Source organism: Oryctolagus cuniculus, chromosome 11, assembly GCF_964237555.1.
Source record: "Oryctolagus cuniculus chromosome 11, mOryCun1.1, whole genome shotgun sequence".
NCBI lineage: Eukaryota > Metazoa > Chordata > Mammalia > Lagomorpha > Leporidae > Oryctolagus > Oryctolagus cuniculus.
In genome coordinates this window covers 103,352,335-103,361,525 of record NC_091442.1, presented here as the reverse complement: position 1 = coordinate 103,361,525, position 9,191 = coordinate 103,352,335, and the positions used below count along the sequence as shown (strand labels likewise).

The following is a 9,191-nucleotide window of genomic DNA, read 5'->3' as shown; positions in this document are numbered from 1 at the left end:
GCAGGCCCAACCTGACTGAGCCCCAGGGAACCTCTGCTTTTCCTAGCAAATGGTTGTTGCCCAAAGGCACTGCTAATAGGAGTATATTCAGTAATTGAATAAGACAACACCCTGAAGGATCAGCTTTCACCAATGAAGCAAAAAACTGGAATGAGCTTGCAGATCAATTTCATGACCCTTCGTCCACAGTGGACTGCTGTGAGAAGCAGAGATTCCACAGGACCACTCTGGAGGTGTCCCACGATAGCTAGCAATGTTTTCTTGAGGTGTGCCTAAGCTTGGTAACACAACAGCCGGTTATACTTTTTCTCCTTTTCTGTTTTATTCCCCCTCTTCCCTCCATCTTCATTGTGCAGAACTGAATTCCCCTCCCCAGTAAGCCCTGGCAAATAAGTTTTGCTTCATACACTCTCTTCTAGGGATTCCAGACTAAGAGAATTTGCTTAATTTAAAAAAAAAAAAAAATGTTATCCATCAGTAACTAAAGTTCAAAATTCTTATTAAAAGTAGAAAGCATAGGCCGGCACCGTGGCTCACTAGGCTAATCCTCCATCTTGCGGCGCCGGCACACCGGGTTCTAGTCCCGGTAGGGGCGCCGGATTCTGTCACAGTTGCCCCTCTTCCAGGCCAGCTCTCTGCTGTGGCCCGGGAGTGCAGTGGTGGATGGCCCAAGTGCTTGGGCCCTGCACCCCATGGGAGACCAGGAGAAGCACCTGGCTCCTGCCATCGGATCAGCGCGGTGCGCCGGCCATGGCAGCCATTGGCAATGGCAAAAGGAAGGCCTTTCTCTCTGTCTCTCTCACTGTCCACTCTGCCTGTCAAAAAAAAAAAAAAAAAAAAAAGGAGAAAGCAGTTCTATTAAAGATATTAAAGCTATAATCAGTAAATTTTGCAAATATTATACAAATGAGTTAGTTCATCAGCAAATCAGTCATTTGGCACATCAGTTTGCTTCTGAGAAAGGGAAGATAGAGAAGTAGAAAGACCTGAGTTATATTTAGAAGATACTTTGGGTAAGATTTATTTGTATTGACTAAATGTGAAGACTCACGGAGAGAGGAGGTTAGGATTACACTTAGGTTTCTGTTTGGGGCAACTGGATGGATGCAATGCCATTTATCTCATCAAAGCAGGAGGAAGTTTGTGTTTGTGACAGACCCAGGATTTCAGCAGGATTCTCAGAAAACATGAGTTCATGAAATCTGAAGAGTCTGAGGTATTTCATGAGTATTTGCATAAGTGGGTCCAAATTTCACATGGTAGATCTGAGTTGAAGGCATTGATATTTCTGAGTGTTGTGATTGACACCATAGATTGACCACCCAACAACCATTCTTCCCATCTCCCTTGCTAACAGAACCACAATTTTATTCAGGCAGTGATACACTCGGTTCATGTTATGAATAAAAGTTGGTTAAGTCAACCATGGTAAACCCATTTCTCTTTGCCAGGGATTAGTTGAGGATGAATACTAATATTTGATCCATTTCTAAAATGAGGGAAGCCCACTGGGGAACTTCTAAGAAATATTTTTCTCCCTGATAAAACAGAGTAGCTTTAAAGAAATGCTCTTCTTCCTTCAAAATGACCTTCTTTCCCATTTTAAATACATGATGTGAGAATCTGAGGCTTGGAGCTTCAGCCACCATTTTGAAACTGAGAGATGGTGGATCTGCAAGGCAGAGTGTGGGTGCCTAATTACAACTCTGAACCCCTGATCTACCCTGGGAATAGACTATCTCCAGACTTCGGGTTCTCTGCAATACTTATATATCATTGTAATGCCAGTACTGGGGCCATTTATAACCAAATTCTCCTTAGATAAGACAGACATCTTTGCAATCCCTTGGTCTCTATAGTCATATGAGTAAATGACATCAGTAGAGCTCAGAAAAAATATCAATGTTAAAAAGCCAAACAAGGGTCCAGCATTGTGGTGCACTGGATTAACCCAACACTTGTGATGCCAGCATCCCATATGGGCACTGAATCATGCCCTAGCTGCTCCATTTCCCATACACCTTCCTGCTTATGTGCCTCGGAAAGCAGCAGAAAATGGATCAAGTACTTGGATCCTTGCCACCCAGGATGAAGTTCCTGGTTCCTGGCTTCTGCCTGGCCCAGCCCTGGATACTGCAGGCATTTGGGGAGTGAACCAGTGAAGAGTTTTTTGTGTCTCTCCTTCTCTGTAACTCTCCATTTTAAGTAAATAAATGAGATTTTAAAAAAAATAGCAATCTGCTAAGGAGTCTGAGAGGGACTAGCCCAAGAGATGTTAAATCACGAAAATGACAGTAGTCATAATTTACTAGAAGGAAATAAAATAAACACAGCTCTGAAAATACTGTATGAGAATGCAATGGCAGATACAGATAAATTTCATCCTCCAGGTATCCAAACTTAGAGTGTACATGTCAAGTATGAACTACAGGTAAACCATGAACTTTTTATGATAATGACTTGTTTGTGCATGTCCATCAACTGTAAAACATCTGGAAGGAGAGGTGGATAATGGGGCAACTGTGCCAATGAGAGAAAATAGGACATATGGGAAACCTCTCTACTTTCCTCTCAATATTGCCATGAATCTAAAACTGCCCTAAAACGTTTTATTAAAAAAAAAAAGAATGTACCTCAAAACTGTCAATTTAGTTCTTCAATTGCAAATATATTCAAATATTTAGCCAAAGACAATATGAAAAACAAGATTTATGGGTCATTTTCTAAATATTTTTAAATTGCTGAGACTCAATTCTTTTTTTGTTGTTGTTGTTCCATTATCCTAATCAAGAATTAGATTGAAGTCATCCATTGACAGATAAAGTGAATATCTTCAAATTCCATGTTTGAGAGTTTCCATGCTTCTGTGGGTTTGGGTCATGAAATTCACTTGGCCCCAGAGAAATAATTGCTTGTCAGCTTGAAGCTAAGCCTGATGAATAATTTTGACAACACCATGCACCAAATTAATGAACTAGCCAACTTCAAATTTCCCTACTAGGTACTAGTTTTGCCAAGTGTTTAATTGTGACTGGATGTGATAAGTTATCCCTTTCCCTTCACTTAGAATAAATATTTATGACTGACTGACATTACATTATCCATATAATATATTTACTCTTTCATTGTGGTCCTGGTGAATTAAGGGCACAATATTACTCTGGACCATAACAGAGAAGACAGGGTCAGGGGACACTCTGTCAGATAGCAATGTAATTTCAGAAATGCTCAAGGTAAACCAACTGAGCACAAGGAAGAGGAAAGGGCATGGGAAAGAGCTCTAAAGTCCAGCAGAACTGGTATTGAATTTTGGCCCCACCATTCAGAAACAGCAAAATTAAGCAAGTTTCTCACAGTTTCTCAGTCTCTGTTTTCCATGTGCCAAACGGGGATATCATCATCAACTCCATAGAGTTGTGAGAACTAAATCATGTCTACAAAGAACTGTCATAGCACCTGGTTCATAATACATTGTTGATAAAAGCTAAAAGTTCTAAATTGATACATGTATAGGTTTTTTTTCATACTTTTTAAAGATTTATTTATTTATTCAAAAGTCAGAGTTACACAGAGAGGAGAGGGATGGTTCAGTCCCCATTTAGCCACAACGGCCGGAGCCACACCGATCTGAAGCCGGGAGCCAGGTGTTTCTTCCGGGTCTCCCATGCAGGTGGAGGGGTCCAAGGACTTGGGCCATCTTCTACTGTTTTCCCAGGCTACAGCAGAGAACTGGATCAGAAGTGGAGCAACTAGGTTATGAACTGGCGCTCATGTGGGATGCCGGCGCTTCAGACCAGGGCGTTAACCCATTGTACCACAGCGCCGGCCCCAGTGTTTTTCAATATTGGAAAGGGGTATTGAGGTTAAATATCTGTTAACTATGTTGCAAAAACATTCTCTCCAATCAATCACACTTTTCTTAAGTTTGGATATAGTTTCTTTCTTTGAGAAAAATGTTATTTTATGCTGTTCATGGGATTTTTTTCAGTCATTTATTGAAATTATAGCAAAATTATGGGGACAAACCTACATTTTCCTTGGTGTGTGTGCTCTCTGCCAGTTATTAACTTATTGGGCCCCTTTTATATTTTCATTTGTGATTTCAGGGTTGGAACTCTACATAGTGCATTTCAGACTTGTCAGGTAGCTTGTCAGTCTGGCTAACACAGGAGACTACAAAGCCAGAAAGAACTGCTCCTCCCTGACATCTTGCTATCATCTTTCTACCTGCTCCTGTTTCCTGTGTGGGATAACCCCGCAGTGCTTCACCATTCATGCAGTAGCATTTTCCCAGAGCAACAATGGAAGGCGGTTTGTAGTTTTCCCATCACTTGTGGCACAAGCTTTATCGTGCTCCTTCCCCCTCTGAGACACCAGTCCGGGGGAGCAGCAGTCCTCCTCAAACACTTGAGTTTCGTCCCATGGGCCTCCTCCTCAAAACATCAATATTTTAATAAATCCAACTTCCCTTTATTTCTGCCACCCTAGGGCGGAAGTTGCTTTCTGAAGCTGCTATAATCGTAATCACCTTTTCTTTCTTGTTTTTAAATTCTTTTTAAGGTTTATTTATTTAGTTGAAAGGCAGAGTGGGAGAGAAAGAGAGAGAATCAGATCAATCAATCCTCCATCTTCTGGTTTACTCCCCAGATGACCACAAAAACCACTGGGACTGGTCCAGGCCAAAGCCAGGAGCCTGGAATTCCAGCTATGTCTGGACCACTAACTGCTGCCTCCCCAGATGCATTAGCAGAAAGCCGGATCGAGAGTGGAGTAGTTGGGACTCAAATCAGCACTCCTATATGGGATACTGGTATTTCAAGACACAGCTTAATAATGGGCTGCACAATGCCGGCCCCTACAGTTCTCTGTCAATACTCTCAGTTATGTGGGTAACAACTATATATCTCATTATCTGTCTTTTCCATTATTTTGTCATTTCTTTAAACTGGCAAGGTTTCTTCCCTGGTCCCCTATCCTTATCTGGCTCTGGTAGCACAGTCAAGAAGCCTCTTTGAATGAGTTAGAAACTTTCTGTATTTTTTCATCTGCTCTTTCAGTAAAAACCTTCTATTGAAACTTCTGGGCCTGATGCCCTCTTAACAGGTAAATATTGGTAATAAATTTTAATTTATTTAATAAGTACAAGTCTATTAAATTTTTCTGTTATCTTCAAGTCAATTTTGATATATCAATTTTCTGAGAAAATAATTTTATTTTCAAATTTGTTGCTATTAAGTTGTTTCATTATCCTGATTTGCCTGGATATAGAACCTTAGGTTCCAAATCAAATTCTTGCAGGCCTTTGAAAATTTGGCCTGTTAGCATTCCACCAGAGGGAAGTCTGTTATTACTCAGCTTCTTTTTCTTTTTTAGAGAAAACTCCCATTTCTCTTTCCTTTCTTCTCCCTCTATAGAAGTTCCCTGGCTGTTTTCTTTTTTCTCCTTAGAATTAAGAATTTGTATCACATGGATTTTGTTATATTCACTCTGCCTGGAATTCTCTGAGCACTTTCAATCTAAGCACATATATCAGGTATTCAACCTAGTGGTTAAGACACCCAAGTCCCATGTGAGAGCGCCTGGGTTTGACATCCAGCTCCAGCACCTGACTCCAGCTTCCTGCTAATGCAGACTTGGGGAGGCAGAGGTGCTGGCCCAGGTAACTTGATTCCTGCCACTCCTGTGGGAAACCTGGATTGTATTCCTGGCTCTTACAGGCATTTAAGGAATGAACCAGTAGAAGGGAGCACTTTTTCTCCCTCTATGCCTCTTGAATGAATGAATAAATAAATAAAAGCTTTTTAAAAAGTTTATAGAACTAAAATTAAAAGGTAAATTTATTTTAGTATAAAAAATTTTGAAATTTATGGTTTTTTCATAATATACATTTTCTTTTTTCTGTTCAAAACAAATGTTTGCTATTCTAATTGTCTTACAAGAAAGAAATTTAAATAATATATAATGACTTGTACTGTTGACTTATTTTACAAAAGTGACAAAAATACTGAAATAAATGAAAAGTATAACATTGGAAATTGTCTTCAGTTTTCCACTTTAATGGCAGATGATACCACGCACACTTGTGCAATGTCATCATATTCATATGTTCTCTTTAAGAATGTATCTGTTAGTCTTAAGCCAGACACACTTTGTATTCCCTGTTCTGAAGACAACAGAGTAAGGGCAAGGCAGAGAGAGGAACTTGGGTGTAGCTTCCCAAGCTGTCTTCCTGAAATACCACACCAGTGGATGGAATTGGTATTGCACATTTCCAAAATCAGATCCACAGTCCTTTCACTGCTGCAGTTTGTTATTTTACAGGTAATGTGAAAAGGTTCATCAAGGTTCACAGTATCTGGGATCGCCTCCAAAGACAACCGAACATCTCCGTAACCGGGAGCCATTCTCTGAAGTTGGCTGGTCTGTAACCCTCCCTGCTCACCTTGATTTGATTTCCATACTATATCCAATTTTCCAATTTCTCTTACTCCCTTAATGATGCCTATTTTTTCTGCAAACTCCTTTTTGGGCGTTAGGCAGTATAAGTAGTGGCATGTATCCATTGGCTGCAAATACGCTCTTGATCCAAATGTAGATACACATTCTCCAGCTTCGCAGATTGAATTCGGTTCTGTTACACTGTACATCATAGATGGCTCCAATGAAACTTTCTCCATAAACACGGGTGAGGTTGTAATATTCTGAACCTGAGCTTCCAGAAATACTTCATCAGTCTCTGTGTCATAAAATTTGGTTTTCACATCCAATGGTTTCAGAACCTGAAATTTGAAGAATTTCCTAAAATACATTTTTTCTCTGCCCTGAGTTCCATAATTCACAGCACATACCAAGAGAGGTGTTCCAATTTCTTTTACTTCATGGTGTATGACATCATCAATCCAACAATCAAGTTTAAGTTCACTTACTGCCACATTCAAGGTTGACAGACTTGAACACTGAGAACTTGTTTGAAGATCAGCTTTTACCAATCTTTCTTTTACGCTTTGACTGCTATCAGTATGAATGCTGATATAACCGGAAAAAGGTCTCTCCCAGGAATATATTCTGGAAATTTTGTGGTATAGTCAACATTTCTCGCAACATTAAAATTTCCATACCATTTACAGTGCAAGGATCATCTCATCATTTGGTTAAAGAGATCTCCAGGTAAGCTTTCTCTTCACATGTTACTGGACTATATTGGTGAATAAAGTAGGCTTAGTCAGTGTTGTCACTTTTAGCACCAGCAGGTGTTCCTATTTGGGAGAATTCACTTCCATCTTGATGGGCACTTCTGACTCACAGCCTGTGGAAGCTGAAGAGGTTCAGCTTGGCCCAGGACAAAGCAAAATGAGCACGTTTGGAAAGAACAGGAGTCAAACGTCCTCAAACTGCTTGTCTTCTTTTTGCTGGTACCTTAAATTTTCCTTTTACCATGTTCTCTATGGGCCCAACGGATTCTTTTCACCAGAGCCATCCTTTGTCTCTTGGCAATCTATACCTAAAATACTCTAGCCATCTACAATCACACATCCCTACTTGAAGCAACTGGTCATGGTAACAATACCCATAATATGCATCTTCTACTACCTTTGTGAAGAGTCCTCATATGCACAGATTTCTAAAGAGAAATTTTATAACAAGAGAAACTTATTTTTTAATTCTATTTTCAATGAACTCTTTGAAGTATCCTTGATCAATTTAGCTCTACATTTTCCCCTATTGCTTTGTTCATCTTTGATTATTTCTTCTATCTTATTGGAAATCTTATCAGATGAATGCTGAATAAAATTCCACTTCTAACCATAATTAACAGGGATTAGATTTATGCTCTTGCCTTAAATAATTGGAAGACTATACAAATTTATGATCATTAGGCATAGGGTAATAGGACCAGGTAATAGGACCCAATTAGACATAGGGTATCATCCCCAAGAAGAGTGAAAGAAATGAGGTAAATCTTATGATTGCTCTGGGAGTTTCTAGACTACCGTGCAGGCAAGAGGGATTGTTCAAACAGAACTCACTGGGCCATCTTGCTGAACTGAAGTCACAATTTGGGGAGCTGCTGTTTCTCAGTTACCAGATTGACAAAAATTAAAATATAATCATATTTTCTTTTGACAAGACTGTGGAAACAGGCATTCTCACACATTACTGGTCTGGATGGATACTGGTAAAACTCTTTTGGAAAGAAATTTGTCTACATACAAGACTAGTTTGCACTTATCTTTATGATCCCACTGAAGATATACCACCACCAATAATGTATACATACACACACACACACACACAAACACAGAGGACTTCAAAAAGTTCATGGGAAAATGGAATTAATAGATAATCTTATTTTGACGCTAAAAATTAAAATATATGCATACTTAAATATACGCATTATTCACTGCATCATCTGTAACTGCAAAATATTGAACAACCTAACACCTATGTGTGGGAGATTGAATGGACAAACCACAACTGACAATGGTTGGACTCAGGAATTTTTGATTTTAAGGTGATGTGAGAAAGTGATATGCATTCTATAATACTTCTGGGGCCAGTGTCTTGGCACAGCAGGTTAAGCCTCTGACTGCAATGCCAGCATCCCATATGGGCATCTGCTTAAATCCCAGCTGCTCCACTTGTAATCCAGTTCCCTGCTAATGCACCTGAGAAAGCAATGGAAAATGGCTCAAGCACTTGGGCTCTTCCATCCATGTGGGAGATCCAGAAAAAGTTCCAGGCTCCTGGCTTCAGCCTGACCCAGCCTTCGCTGTTGCTGCCATTTGGAGAGTGAACCAGCAAATGGAAGATACTCTCCTCTCTCTCCCCACTCCCCACCGTCTCTCCTCCTCTCTCTGTAACTCTGCCTTTCAAATAAATTAAAAAAGAAACCATACTTCAAATTCTGAGTTTTGATCTGTTCACAGGCCAGCAATGCTCCCTGAGATAGTCTTTCACCATGCTGGGCATCTCCCAACCAGTCTTGCAGTCAGCAGGGTAAATAACCCAGATTCTACAGTGTGCTGTGCTGCTAGTAGGTTAGGGGCAGTAAATGCATTTTTAACTTACTGTGGGTTTATCAGGATCAGAGCATCTGTGTCTACATAATGAGTACTATATTGCTGAAAAAAAATTAAAAGAATGAGATTTCTATGAGTTGGCAGGCAGTCCTTTCCAGCAAATATGGCCAA

General features: G+C 40.0%; 1 pseudogene; it reads right to left on the bottom strand.

Moving 5' to 3' along the window:
- Positions 1 to 6,035: 6,035 nt before the first annotated feature.
- Positions 6,036 to 7,280, bottom strand: LOC100339059 (trafficking protein particle complex subunit 13 pseudogene; annotated as a pseudogene).
- Positions 7,281 to 9,191: the final 1,911 nt, after the last annotated feature.